At 35.2% G+C, this 15418-nt stretch overlaps 1 protein-coding gene across 2 annotated transcripts in view; it reads right to left on the bottom strand.

Moving 5' to 3' along the window:
• LOC149796129 (calcium-independent phospholipase A2-gamma-like) overlaps positions 1-10409 on the bottom strand; it is an 89881-nt gene extending 79472 nt beyond the window's left edge. Inside the window, exon 1 of one of the 2 annotated variants that reach the window (XM_089966040.1) lies at positions 10304-10409. The gene's annotated coding sequence lies outside the window, so the exon portion shown is untranslated. Of the gene's footprint in view, positions 1-10276 lie in introns of both variants that reach the window. The other variant, XM_089966041.1, reaches the window with a different exon arrangement.
• Positions 10410-15418: the final 5009 nt, after the last annotated feature.

The raw sequence follows: 15418 nt of genomic DNA, 5'->3' as shown, positions 1-15418 counted from the left end.
ATTAATTTAAAATTTTAGATACTGGAATTCCATGAAACATTTTGATTCTCTGAAATGACAGTCACCAGATGCATGGTCCATTATGTAGACAGCATACATATATGTGGTAACTTCACAATTGCAGCTCATTTATTTTATATTAGGGTGCTCTATCTCCTAATAATTGCATTTGTCATTGACAACTATATTTTTTTCCAAATTATCCTAAAAGTTTCTAACTATGGAGTATAGTTTTATATTTGGAAGTTATGAAGGGAATAAATAATTCAGCTCTACTGCAGTATATTGTAAGGCTTATATCATACTTTTTACAGTCCTACAATGTAAGGATTTATCACATAATTTTGTTTTCGTGTAGCACCAAAATAAAATTAGAATACTGTTCATTTTTTATAGTATATACTGGAGTATGTGTTTGCCAAATATATAAAGAACTAAATGTATCCCCTCGTTGATTTCAATAAAAATAGCTGGACCTACCTTTGTTTGCATATTCCTTTCTGCAGAGTTTGCATGTGACCTTCGTCATATCTAAATTTGCCTTTGTCCACTTGCATACGACCTTCATCGTATCTAAATTCACCTTTCTAGATGGACCCTCCTGTGCTTTGTAAAATCTAAAGTATGTCCAAACATGAGAACAAGCTTATCCTCCAGGATATGAATATATTGTGTTGGGATCATTTTCATCCATGGCACGTGTACGATATTTAGCGGCGTTTTAAAAAATTTGTTCAGAATCCTCAGGTTTCTTCCCAACAAACAAGGAGAGGGAACTAGTCTGTGCAGAGTGCTTCACAGTTGTCTCCCTTACCATGCAATCGATTATGGGGTTTCACAATCGATTAGCGAATTGGTTCACCCAACCAACTGATTACCGATTATAATCGATAATCGGAACAACACTATATAAAAGATAATAAGAAACGCTATATACTACAAGACTACTACAAGAAAATGTCTTGAGATGCACATCGGAGTCTGGGGATGCTACAAGAAAATAAAGTCTGTGGTGTGTAAGACTCTTGGTGTACTACAAGAAAATTACTTTTGTGGAACACAGAAGTCTTAGAATATCTGACGAAAGAAAATGCACAATCAAGGATAAAAGATCAAAATGCTGGTTTTACATACGATAGTTTTGAATTATGACCAACTAATGCAACTGATCATGCAATCCAAAAAAGAAGAATGGAAACACCCAAAAAGAAAATGATCCATGATTGCTGGACAAACAATATTAGAGATGAAGTCTCTTTCATGAGCCATTTTCTTAATACCACCTAATGTTTACAATATCCACTTCAACTAAAGACCTGCCAATACTAACAAGGCCTCAGTAAAGTGCAAGGAAAGATCACATACTGCTACTATCAACTTGAAAAATATACATTAGAAAAATTCAGAAGTGTGATCTGATGCAGTGAAGGCTACATTATCTTCAATTAAAAAGTTCATAAAGTATACCTGGACCATAATGATCTCCAATTTGATTTAGGATAGTGATGTTCCAAACCTCATGGAGGTCAATGGCTTCTTCTTAGATCTCTTAAATTTATATAATATTTGCTTTTTTAAAGAAGCACAGTGGAACCCCGCTATAACGCGTCCCGATTTAACATGAATTCGGATATAACGTGGTCGTGGTGTGGCTCCCGAAATTTCGTATATCCGCACATGAAAAAAAAACATTTTTTTCCAAAGTACATGTACATGAAATAGTGTATAAATAAATTGGTATCACTACTGAGAAGAGATCGCGTATGGATTCCAATTTAATATGATCGTGGCGTTGTTCCTGAAATAGGGTGTAAAATGTTTATTATCATTTTGGGGGAAGAGTTTGCGTATAAATTTTAATATAATACGATCGTGGCGTAGCTTCTGAAATTTAACAATGTCACCAGGTTCTTAAAGTGTTATGCCAAAAATAAACATTATCGGAAACGTTACTTATTACTGATCCAGTAAAAAAAAAGCCGCCAGCATGTTTGCTGGGCTTGGTGGTGTTATTAGATGCAATCAGCTGACCAGTAAATAATGTCCGCTTTATTAGCTGGAAATTGAAAGGGTATGAAATTGTACATGCGTTCAGGTTTTAAATAAAAGTAAGTCGTTACGTTTGCAGGTCTACTACACTTAGTTCTCGGGTTTTACATGTGTATGGGGTTGGCTTATGAACTCATTATTAATTTCCAATTTTATTATAAAAATATTTTACCGTTATGGAAAAGCAAGTTCACAAACGCAATTCATTCTCTGCACTTTGCGCAAAAAAAAATTGATTTTCATTTTGGGGAAGAGATCGTGTATGAATTTGAATACAATACGATATAAAATACGATTGTGGTGTGGTTCCTGAAATTTTAAATACATGTACGTGTATTTTTCTCGTACCCAGAAAAAAATATTTTTTTTAAAGTAAGAGAAATAGTGTGTAAAACGGTTATTATCATTTTGTGGAAGAATTCACTTATGAATTCGAATATAATACAATCGTGGCTTGGCTTCTGAAATGCAACAATTTCACTAGGTTCTTGAAGTCTTATGCCAAAATAAACATTATCGGAAATGTTACTTATTACTGGTCCATAAGTAAAGTCAGTAAGTCGTCTTTGTGATTGTCTTCAATTAATTCTGTATACAATCATTGCTCAAACAATAGCCGACATGTGTTTCTTCTTTAACTGCATACACAACCAATCAGCAGACAATGCGGTGGTTGATAAAAGATTCTCACAATTTAATAAATATCAAAAAACGAAAGCCGCCAACATGTTTGCTGGGCTTGGTGGTGTTATTAGACGCAATCAGTTGACCAGTAAATAATGCCTGCTTTATTAGCTGGAAATTGAAAGGGTATGAAACTGTACATGCGTTCAGCTTTAAATTTTTCTTTAAAAAGTGACCCATGACCAATGCAGGTCTACTGCACTTAGTTCTCGGGTTTTACATGGGTATGAACTCGTTATTAATATCCTATTTTTTATAAAAATATTTTACCGTTATGGAAAAGCAAGTTCACAAACGCAAATCGTTCTCTGCACTTTGCGCCATGATTAGTATAGTAGTTATCACGTTTCTTTCGATATTCACAAAATCTGAAGTAAAATTACATGTACGCTGAAAGCATGTGTTGATTTGTAATTATTCTGTTGTAGTCGTTCAAACGAAAAGGCGTACAAGCATTAATTATTGGAAATACAATGGATAAATGTACACAGAAACACATATGAGAAAATTTTAGCAGTATGAAATTTGTACAGACACTGTTCATATATCCTGTAACGTAATGAACCGTACACGTCTTTCTTAACCTAATTTTGCTGTTAATTTTTTCCACTGAATTCAGACACATAATGATGTGTGACAAAATTATTGAATAGTTTAAATATGTATGCAATTTTTGCAATGGAATTACTTATTTTATGGATTAATTTCAAGCCCCCACGGTACGATATCAAACGGCAAGTAAACGGTGTTGATACTATGTTTATGCTATATATTAGATGTTGAATTCAGATACAATGATTAGGGGAAAAAATATTGAATATTGTAAATCAGTGTGCAAGTTTTCAGTGGAATTACATGCATTATAGATGAACTGAATGCCACGACGGCACAATAGTAAACGGTGTTGATACCGTATTCATCATATACCGTAGACATGAATACATGTGTATGTGCCAATGAGTTGTTCTCTCAAAAATGTAAAATACTGCAAAACCCCGCATTAACACAACCCTGATATTAATGCGATCCAATTTTGTGGACACCAATTATCGCGTTATAGCGGGGTTCCACTGTATTTGCATGATGGTGGCAACCATCTCATCTGCCAGGAGCAATACCCAGACTGACACATCATAACATCCAATAAATGTAACTGCCAGCCTTCCTATTTTATTTCCCCAAGCACAGCCAATAATCTGCATATTGTTATTGTACTTCTGTGTTGACTATTTCAACCTTAAGGAGAAGCATTGTCCCTTCCACATATTTTCATTTATTGGATGTCATTTCTAGATAACGCTACAGGACATTACAAATCCAAATACTGTTGAAACAAGAATTAATTGGATAAAAATAATTGGTCTCATCAAACACAAAATTGCTGATGTAATTGAAAAATTAGTTTGTACGATCATTTGAGCTTTAAGTGGGAAAGTAGACAAACCAAAAAGTTATGGTATACTAAAACATGATTAAAATTAAGTTAACAGGCTTATGTTCTTGGTTATGTTTACTTTTTCAATTCAAGGTCTTTAACTTTAAGCAAGACCGCTCTGGTTGTCTAGTGATTAGAGCAACTGCCTTGGATGCAGGAGGTCATGGGATTGAACCATGGCCGAGTCACACTGTTCTACTTTGCAAAGGTAGGACTGGAACAATCCATTATAGGCAAATCAAAGATAAAAGTTATTACATATTATTGTGTGTGTGATTTGGATTTTTAACGTAGCTTTAACAATTATTCAGTCATATCGCTATGATGTCTGCAGTGTAACAGTTTATAGTGATGTCAAGCACTGGGGCATCATGCTGCAGACATGTAGCATGATGTCCCATCCAGACACATTATCCTGACACCAGACCGACCAGTCCTAACACTAACCTCTTAATGCTGAGCACCAAGCGAGGCAGCTGTTAGTACCATTTTTGTAAGTCTTTGATATGACTCAGCTGGGGATCGAACCCATGACCTCCCACATCCGAGGCAGATGCTCTAACCACTAGGCCAACGGAACGGTCACATACTACTGACCTGAATGAGAATGATTAAATCATATATATTATATTTGTGAAAAGTCTGTGAATAGCGGCATCATTTCTTTGAAGTCAGATTTTACTGCACATATAGGGCCTAGAATGCAAAGCATGATCATTTCAGTTGTCGGAATAACATTCAAGTTTAACACATTTCTGAAGCCAATTTAGGAAGCAATTAGCTATCAGCAAAGTCCCAAAAAATAAATTTCAGAGTTCTTGGTTAACAGAGTTTTACTTTGCAAAGCATACCAGTGTAGTGATGAACATTAATGACACTTGCATTACCTTCAAAATCTTTGAACCCTAATGAATTTATATTCAAACTGTAGCTATTGCAATGTTGTATGACAATATTAAAAAAGGGGAAATTTTGGGCATGTGGAAATAAGAGTCAGGGCTTGTGGAATTTCAGTCAGGCTTGTGAGTTTACTTAGTTTAATTAAGTCACCAGCCTGGGACCTATGTCTAAAAAACATTTTCTTTGAGTACTGTTTTAACTTTTGTAAAACAGTTGTTGTGATATTATCCTGTCATGTTATGGAGCCATAAGCAAAATAATATCAAACTTTCAAGAGCAAGTACAATTTTCAGTCAGCTTGCACTGGGGCAAGCTTTTACAAAATTTGTATTTAAAAACCCTATATAACGACACATAAGTAACATCTTGATCATGTAGGCATTTGCTTCAAAAGCATGGTCAGATTAATGCACCAGAGGTACCAGTGTAAAGTCAGTTCAGTTCTCTGACCAACTCCACTCAAACTGCTATGGAAATCATGATTCATTCTTGATAAATATGGAACCATAAAATATTTTCTGCTATTATTCCCTAAATCCATGATTTAAAGGTCACATCAGTATAACTTAAAGTCAAATTATATGGGTCAGCAGGTCTGCAAAGGGGATGATGATGGTTACAACCCTGTAGCAATGAAGAACACCAGCATAAAGTCCAAGCTCATTACTGGAACTTACACTCTGCAGGCTTACAGAACCAAACCTGCAATACATGGAAAGTAACCTGAAAATAGAATGCATTTGTGGGTCTGATGTCACCTGTTCATTAAAATATGCAATTTTGCTGCATGCAAATCATTCCAGAACAAACCCATGTACACTTTAAACACATACCGGTAATTGGTAACAGCCATATCAAGTGCAAAATTCAAAATGGCCACAGGACAGATGGTTGTGCTATTCCAGGTGCATTTTACAAGTCACCAAACATGATTTGTTCAGGAAATATAATCTACATGTCACCAAAAGAACCCTTCAGCCAACGGCAGCTGCACAGCCATAAGAAATACAGGTAAGTGTATAAAATATACATCGATGTGTACAGCTAAATTTGGATGAAGATAATCAATATCATCATAGGTGAAGGGCTGATTTATCGGCCTATAACATTCAGTATTAAACAGAATCTCTTACTTGAGGCACGTGTTTTGCTTTACATCATTCTGTATGCAGAGCATAAATTCTATACTGACAGTGGTGTACTTGTGACAAAATACATGCTGATGTGGTGCTTGTTACTCACCCACCCACCCACTTGCACCCCACCCGTTATTTTCAAAATGAAAAAAGAAATAGATAGTGAAAATGTTTCTTTGTATTCATTTGTAAAAAAATTTTCAGAAATTAAGAAATAAATGATGACATTCAAATATGCTTTCTTCCATATTTTAGTGTTAGAAAAATATGCAAACATTTTACCTTCGCCATTTGATCTCCATGAACCTGATCTGTTACATCTATTATGTATATTTAATTTGCATGGTTTGTTAGGGGTTCTTTTTTATTCATAATATGTTATGGGTTATGTATAACTGTATCTTGTAGTTGACCTTGCTCAAAATCAATTTCATTGTCTACCATTGGTACATTAGTACATTAGAGACTGCAGGCCACTACAGGCATATCAGCACCTTCAACATCGGAAATTATTTGGAATACCACTAAAGTTTATTCAGAACATTACTCAATAGGACTTGTAATTCTAGGATTATTTTTTTAATACATTTTCTCTTTATACTCTAAGGAAATAAATTATTTGTTGAAGTTTACAAAACTTGCATGATTTTGCTTTTCTATTACTTATTTTAAGACTACAGACCCATAATATATTCCTTTTCAAGCAGTAAAATGTATTAGTCACATCTCAGGAATATTTGTGGCATGTTTTATGTTCCTATCTTTCAGCATAACATAGGTTACTATATGGAAAGAATGCAATACGCATTTTTAAAATAGCTCACTATTTATCGTAACAGGAAAGGGGTGGCTTGTGTGGAACTTTGCAACATATGAATACTTCTGTGGAAGAAAAACATGAGATTGTTTTTCAAAAGGACTGTTTTGATGTTTTGTTGATGTAGGGTTTAATGCCATTTTTCTGCACAAGATTGGCTATACATGACGGCCAGTATAAATGGTGGAGGAAGAAACCGGGAAAACCCCAGAAAGAACCACCAACCCACGAGAAGTTACTGGTAAGCTTTCTCACATAACCACATTAGCCAAATCCAAGACTCAAACCCACACAGACAGAGGTGAGAATGAAGTGATCCATAATGGTGGGCACTTTAGACCACTCAGGGCCCCTGACTGTTTTGATGCTTGCAACTTAATTGTTTCATTTATAAAAATAAAATGAATCAGACAATAATAATACCTATGTGGTTTTCATGGGGACACTCTACAGATAGCATGAACTTCTAAGAAAATTACAGATGTAAGGTGAAGTTGTTTGCAATTGCAATTTGCATAAAGGAGAGAATTTTGGCATGTCTCTACGTTACTTTCATGTACCGTGGCTGAAATTTCATTGGATATTATACTTATGGAAACTGTACATGATCTGAGCACACAGCTGACCAAAAATGACTACTCCCATGTGCTCCAAAATTTAGCCTGAATCAGTCTAATATTTACTATGTTCAAGAGTTATTAAAATTGTGAGGAAAACCTTGGAAATTGTTTTTCTTTCACACTTTAACCCTATACCAAAGAGAAACTGTAGAGCAACACCTTAGGAACCCCCTGGTGATAGCAAGGTCAGAACTTATAATTTAATGAATGAAATGACTGTTTTGCATTTAAAACATTTTTATCAGTTACATACTTTTGTTTCAAAATAAAACCTTATTACTTAAGTAATATAATGTGCATTTTCAAAGAAGCCAAACATTAATGTTCTCAAATCTGCAGCAAAGATAAAACCATCTGATGAAAAAAGTATGACAGTAGAAAGGTAAAACAGCTGAGTGGAAGCAAAACAGAAATTTAAAAAAATCCAAAAAGAACTTGTTACTAGCACGTCATAAAACAACACAAAAGGAGTACTTACTAATTTAGAATTAGAAAAGAGTGAGTTTTCTGATGGAGTTAACAACATTGAAATATGCTGTGTTTAGCATTCCTGGCTGTCAGATGAAATAAGACGAGCCAATTATTTTTTAACATTTCGAAAATGTGACTTCTACCAAACTGAATTAATATTAAATATTATTCCAATGTTACAGTTTTGAGGATAATGTTTTAGGCATCATCATTTAAAAAAAAAGACTTTTTGTTGTGTTAATTTAAACAATATACTGTAAAATATATCTGATTAAAATCAGATCTCCACTGTTCTATATAAAGGACATAAGATTCCCAGCTTTACCAAATGTATATGCTAGGGTAATCTGGTCATATTCCGACCACCGAGGTCGTTGATATGAGATCAACAACTTCATTAGCACACTACTGTGTACCTAAAAACGACATGGGAAGCAGTCAATCTGGCTTCTTGCAACAAGTTTCACTATTCAAAAAGCATATAATTTGAGTTCTTCTAACTGAAAAGTGATTTTATTATGACTATATACAAGGGGTGTAAATCTGACCGTGTTGTAGCTTATTCCGACCTGTGATATGTGTAATTCCGACCACCATATATTGACCATACATATACAAGTTTCATCTAAAAAATACAAAGAATTTGTTTATCTTGACAGATTTAAAAGCTTTAAATTGTTTCTATTTTCTTTCAGAAAGAGAGATAGTAGATAGAAAGCTATAGTGTTATATAGATAATTGTGATGTTGTTATTGAGATAATTGTGGAGAAGTAACATTTTTTAATTTAGATTCATACCTTTAATTTTTTACTTTTTTTTTAATTACATATTTATTCCTTTGTTTTTTCTTCAAAGTTCAATACAAACTAATTATAATTCTACATTTTCTTTAAGCTTGTGTTCTTGGTAGAAATTGCCCTCTTATGATAACGAACCTGGGGTAAATCAGACCACTATATGGAACATTGCATACTATTGTTATTTGTCATAAAAATGTGCAATTTTTACTTTTTTTTTATAGCAAGACAAAGCTTTATTTTAAAGCTATGTTGTTGTTGTTGTGGGGTTTAACACCATTTTTCAGCACGATAGGCTATACATGGCGGCCAGTATTAATGGTGGAGGAAGAACCCGGAAAACCCCGGAAAGAACCACCGACCCACGAGAAGCTACTGGCAAGCTTTCTCACATGCCCACATTGGCTGAATCTTAGACTCGAACCGCCGCAGACAGAGGTGAGATGGCAGTGATCCGTAACGAAGAGCGCTTTAGACCACTCGGCCACTCGGGGCCCCTTTAAAGCTATGATAACATAATTATTTATTATTGAAAGCTATACAAATCTTGGATGATCGATGCCTGACTAGGGTCCTGAATTTTTTTATGAATGCCGTTTCTGAACTTGTGCGGAAAAGAGAATACTGAGATGATTAAGTCATTTTGTCAGGCGATGCCCTTGTCCCCTGGAAACATCTTTACTATTTGCATACGCATGTGCACAAATAAAAACAAAGAACACATATATTTGCTGTAAACAGCAAGAAGTACATCCACGGTCAGAATTATCCTGCTGGTCGGAATATGACCATGTTACCCTACCATGCATACATTTTTTCGGTATTAACGCGATATCAGAGCAACTCCCCTTGCAAAACCTGAAAGATACTTGACGTCTGTCTATCGATCGTTTCCCCGCAATCACCTCATACTGGAAATTAAATGCATTTCATAAAGAGCACAGAACAATAAGGAGAAATATCTAATATCTTGAATATGTTTTTCATTTACTTATATGCCTATCGCTTATTTTACGGCCCCCGACACCATGCAACTTACATGGTTTGTTCCTCATTGGATCTCTAATTTTATCCTATCTGTGACTTAAATTTCAGGCCAGCGTCATTAAATATAGCTAAAAGTACCTAATTTGTTTTACACGAAGTATTTTAAACGAATCATGTACTTTAAGCTACATTTAATGACCCCATTTAATGACGCTGACCTAAAATTTTACCGCGTTTAAGATAGGATACATTTCGCGATGCTATGTGCAACGAATACATTGTTCATGAAAATGATTAACTGCATCTTCAAAGATTTTTTTTATATAGCATGAATGATCCCTTTATACTATCCTAAAGATTTCTCTTCAAGATTTAATACCTTGAAATAAAATAGTTTTAAGCTTACCAGCCTCTATTTTGTTGCTCTTTTCGTGATATGAACTGATCCTACTATCAACAGTGTTTTGGTTGTGATGTCACTATTACAGCCTCGACCTTCCATAGTCTGATTATAAGACTCGTTTTCATTGGTCAAATGTAGGTGAGGTGATATTTATGATACAATTACTTAAACGTCAGAATATCAGAGTCAGTTTTACTACTGAATCACAGTCATATAAAAGATGTCTTTATGATAACAAGAAAATAAGCCGTCCTCCTTTTACATATGAAAACAAATCGCACTCGCCAGATAATATGTACTTTTGAGAGAGTGACGTATGTAAGGTGAAGTAGTTCGCATTTAAAACATGCACAATGGAGAGAATGTTGGCATAACTCTATGCTACATTAATGTAATGTAGATGATATTTTCTTTTGGATATTGTACTTTTGGAAATTTTACATGATTTAAGCACACTGCTAACTAAAATGACTGCTCCCTTGTGTTAAAAAATCAGCCTGAAATAGTCTAAAGTACACTATCCATAGCAGCTATTAAAATAGGGAAAATGAATTTTGCCAGACTAGACAATACTAGATTCTGAAAGAGCAATGAATGAATTACCAAATATATAAAATGTAAAAAAAAAGTTATCGGCTCTTTTTATACAATTTACCTCTGAAGTTCAGGAAGTGAAAATAACAAAGTAGAGCTAGCATTTTTAAAAGATGCACATCTGAAGTAAGGCCAAGCTGTATACTCTATAACCCATAGTACACCCATCAATCATACACCAAAATAAAGGGAATTAAAGGTTCTTTGAATTATACCTAAGATATACAAGGTCTTATTTAAATAGCCAGTATAACCAGTGAGGAAAGCCGGGGAAATTCTTTTTCTTTAAAATCCTAACCTATGCAAAATACGAAACTATACAGCGCCACCTTACGTGCTATGCAACACCAATATAAACAGGTTCTAAGGTAATGAATGGTCCAGTTACTTGTCTTGATCTTTCAAATGCCTTGAAAAAATGTATAGAATTCATTTTCAGCGTTTCACCGACTTGAAATAAGAACCCAATATGTTCCAAATCATATGAACATCGCTAGAGTAGATTGTTTCGGACAAGTTAAGACCTAACCGCAATGTGCTTGTAGGTATTTTGGTGTTTGGCGGTTAGCACCACTTATGCTGCGACAAAAAAATAACCAAAAAAAAACCTAGAAAGTATATTCTGATGCGATCGGAACATTGCTCGGTCATTTCCGTCATATCAAGGAATGAAGTAGTTTTGAGAATATACATTAACTATCTGTACGCTAACGTTTGACTGCACCATAAATATTAAGGCAGCAAAGGCCGAAAGTATTAAGATAGTAACTTTGTCTCATTCAGTCACCATATTGTTCCATGTCAATGAAGTAGCTCAGGTCTCACTGGACAGTTTATCTGGTGAATTTTCATCCGACAATGACCTACTGCAGAAAAATGAGAATAATTGTACACTGAATATACAAATAAAAACAAACTAATGATTTTTGTTGAAAGCATGCATGTGAGAATATACAAAACCAACACTGCCACCAACCCCACTTTTTTACAATCATTTTTGACAGCAAAGAGCTATTTTGAATATTTTCCTGTGACAAGGCAGCTAAAAGAATTAGTATGTGCCTTGTGCATGAATAAATTTCACTAGTACTATAACAAATTAGCATACTTTTCATCACCCCTCAACCATCTAGATTTTTAGATATTTACCTCTGTAGCAGACATACATAAATAAATAAACCAAGTAAGCTGTTCATTTGCAGCCCAAGTTATGCATTTGATCTCCAGTGCTATCCAGTGAGACCTTAATAATTTATATGCCAGTCTCATTAGAGGAAACACTTCTCAGTTTCAAAACTTTGGACAATTCTGAATAAAATGCAACCTCAAAAAGTGTAAAATTCACAATCGTCTGTTTCCTATGATGTATGGCATTTGTCGATGATCGAGAGCATGATACAGAGCAACAGCTATGAGACACCTTCACACTTTCATTTTACTTTCACACTTAAACATACAATTTCCTTATAACAAGTCAATGTCATCATTTTTCATAATATATCCTATAGTGTTAGTGCCTGGTGATATCAGTGATATCTCACAGCAAAAATAGTGCTATCTATGAAATCTCAAAATGTAGTGAATAAAAGAAGTAAAAGAAGCCAAGCTGATTCTCTTGTAAAATAACTGCAAAATGTGCATGCAAAGTACTTAACAAAATATGAACGATGTACAGCATATATAAACTGACCAGAACTCTCTCACTGATTTCATGAAGGTTAAATCTATACTAGAACAGAGAAATCTGAGGTAGACTGGAAGAGAGGCAACTCATCAGGTAACATAAAATGTATGTACCAGTCTTTGTAAACTGAACCACATCAGTTGGGAAACTTAAACAATGAAATTCTATACCCAGATTCATCCCGTCTGTTTATAAAACAATATGTATGGAGAATGTATTTTATGAACACTAAGAAGGTCACCTTTGCATCATTTTGACACTGGCCAGCACATATAATTGCTGAACCTGATGCTATTTAGAGAAGTTTGTTTTGCTAGTGATTCTAACCTGCATAGAATCAAATCTAAAGCAAACAGAAAATCATGCAAAGTAAAAAAGGGAGGAGATATAACACAATGTAAAAAGGGACATCCATTTCACTTAACTCACCAAAAACTCCAATGAAGCTGATGCAGATACCTCTGTTCCTGGAAAGCTCCACAACAAATGGTGCGGCTGACTCCCAAGGAATGCTTTAACATTGTCCTCGCTAATAATGTCACTTTGTTAGGTGTGTTTCCATACACCTTGAGGCCAATAAGAAAATAAAACCCTAAACTTCTTATATAGGTCATTATAACTTAAATTTCTGTAATTAAGATGAAGGGGCCCCGAGTGCCCGAGTGGTCTAAAGCGCTCAATGTTCCGGATCACTGCCATCTCACCTCTGTCTGCGTGTGTTCGAATCCAAGGCTTAGCTAGCGTGGGTATGTGGGAAAGCCTGCCAGTAGCTTCTCGTGGGTCGGTGGTTCTTCCCTGGGTTTTCCAGGGTTCTTCCTCCACCAGTTATACTGGCCGCCATGTGTAGCCTATCTTGTGCTGAAAAATGGCATTAAACCCTAGAACAACAAGAACAAAAAAATTAAGATGAAATCTATGTATTGAAACATTACACCATGAGTAGATACGTATGTAAAAGCATTAAATTAAGGAAATATGCTTAGTATATACTGAAAATATTGATAAATTGAATAAATATGTGAAATACTTCAATTAAATTACCTTGCATGAAACTTACAAGCCTTTTGTTGTTCATTAGCAGAATGGATCAGAAGCAATACCTGATAACTCTAACAGTGTTGAGTTAACTCCCTTCTACTATGATTAAGTGCTATCATATCTATAGGAAGTGTAAGTTTGGAATACCTAACTATGTCAGATTCAAGACATGGAGGTAATAAGGAAACGATTTATGGCGCAGTGAATCATATTTGACAAGACTGAAACAATGACACCAATTCTTAAGGTCCCACTGGACAGATTGTCTGGTGAATATTCATCCAACAATGGCATATAGCAGAAAATGAGAATAATTTTACACTGAAGATACAAATAAAAACAAGCTAAAGATTTTTGTTGAAAGCATGCATGTGAGGTTTTCACTGGCAATCAGGTTAATTTCTCATGCAACTGGTGGCTTTTCTACTAAACCAACACTGCCACCAACCTCTCTTTTTTTACAATAATTTTTGACAGCAAAGATTTTCCTGTGACAAGGCAGCTAAAATAATCAGTAAGTGCCTTATGCATGAATAAAGTTCACTAGTACTATAACAAATTAGCATACTTTTCATAACCTGTCAACCATCTCTATTTTTAGATATTTACCTCTGTAGCAGACATACATAAATAATAATAATAATAATGAGGACTTTGTATAGCGCCTAATCTTTAGAAGCTCTAAGCGCTTTACAACATTAGACAACACCTGTAAGATAAAAAACATATAATAATATTATTACAAAAACAAACGCCATGAAATTAGAAAAACATTAAAAAAATTAAAAAACATGCTGAGAATATTTCAGGTAGGAAACATTATTAGGTCTTTAAGTTTGTCGACATAAGTGAGTTTTGAGAGCCCTCTTGAATGTGATCACTGTGTCTTTGTGTCTAAGTTCAGTGGGAAATTCATTCCACGTTGCTGGGCCCTGGTATGCAAAAGAACGTTGTCCATATGACTTCGTTTTCATAGTGGGAATAATGAGTATGTGATTGTCAGAAGAGGAGCTTAAATATCTTGCTGGTGTGTACACATGGATGAGATCGGATAGGTATGTTGGACTAGAGTCCGTCAGTGAAACGTAGCACAGAGAACAAATTTTGTGTTTGTTTCTGGATCAAATGGATAGCCAGTGTAGGGTACAGAGCAGCGGGGAGGCGTGCTCTGATCGTGGTACTCTAAGTATGATCCGAGCAGCTGTGTTTTGAACTTTTTGAAGTTTCTGGAGTAGATATTGAGATGAACCAGACAGAATTGAGTTACAATAGTCCAGTCTTGAAAGTACTAATGAACACACAAGTGTTTTAGTGGCATCATCTGAATGATATTTGCGAATGGAGCTGATGCATCTTAGCTTAAGATATGCAGCCTTGCATATGTTCATGACATGTTGGTGCAATGTGAGAGTACTGTCCAGAGTAACACCTAGGTTTCATACTGACTGTGTGAATTTAATGTTGGTGTTGCTGATATTTATTGTTTGAGATAAAGGATGTGAATGAGAAAGTCTTTGTGTTGTGATCAGAATGGCCTCAGTTTTATCATTATTCATCTGCAGATTGTTACATGTCATCCAGGGGCCACGAGTGGCCAAGTGGTCTAAAGCGCTCTCCATTACGGATCACTGCCATCTCACCTCTGTCTGCGTGGGTTCAAGTCTCGGATTCAGCCAATGTTGGTATGTGAGAAAGCTTGCCAGTAGCTTCTCATTTGTTGGTGGTTCTTTCCGGGGTTTTCCGGGGTTCTTCCTCCACAATTAATACTGGCCGCCATGTATAGCCTATCGTGTGCTGAAAAA

Source organism: Sinohyriopsis cumingii, chromosome 7, assembly GCF_028554795.1.
Source record: "Sinohyriopsis cumingii isolate HCF-2022 chromosome 7, ASM2855479v2, whole genome shotgun sequence".
NCBI lineage: Eukaryota > Metazoa > Mollusca > Bivalvia > Unionida > Unionidae > Sinohyriopsis > Sinohyriopsis cumingii.
Note: the sequence above shows the minus strand (reverse complement) of the source record. Positions and strands in the feature narration are given on the sequence as shown.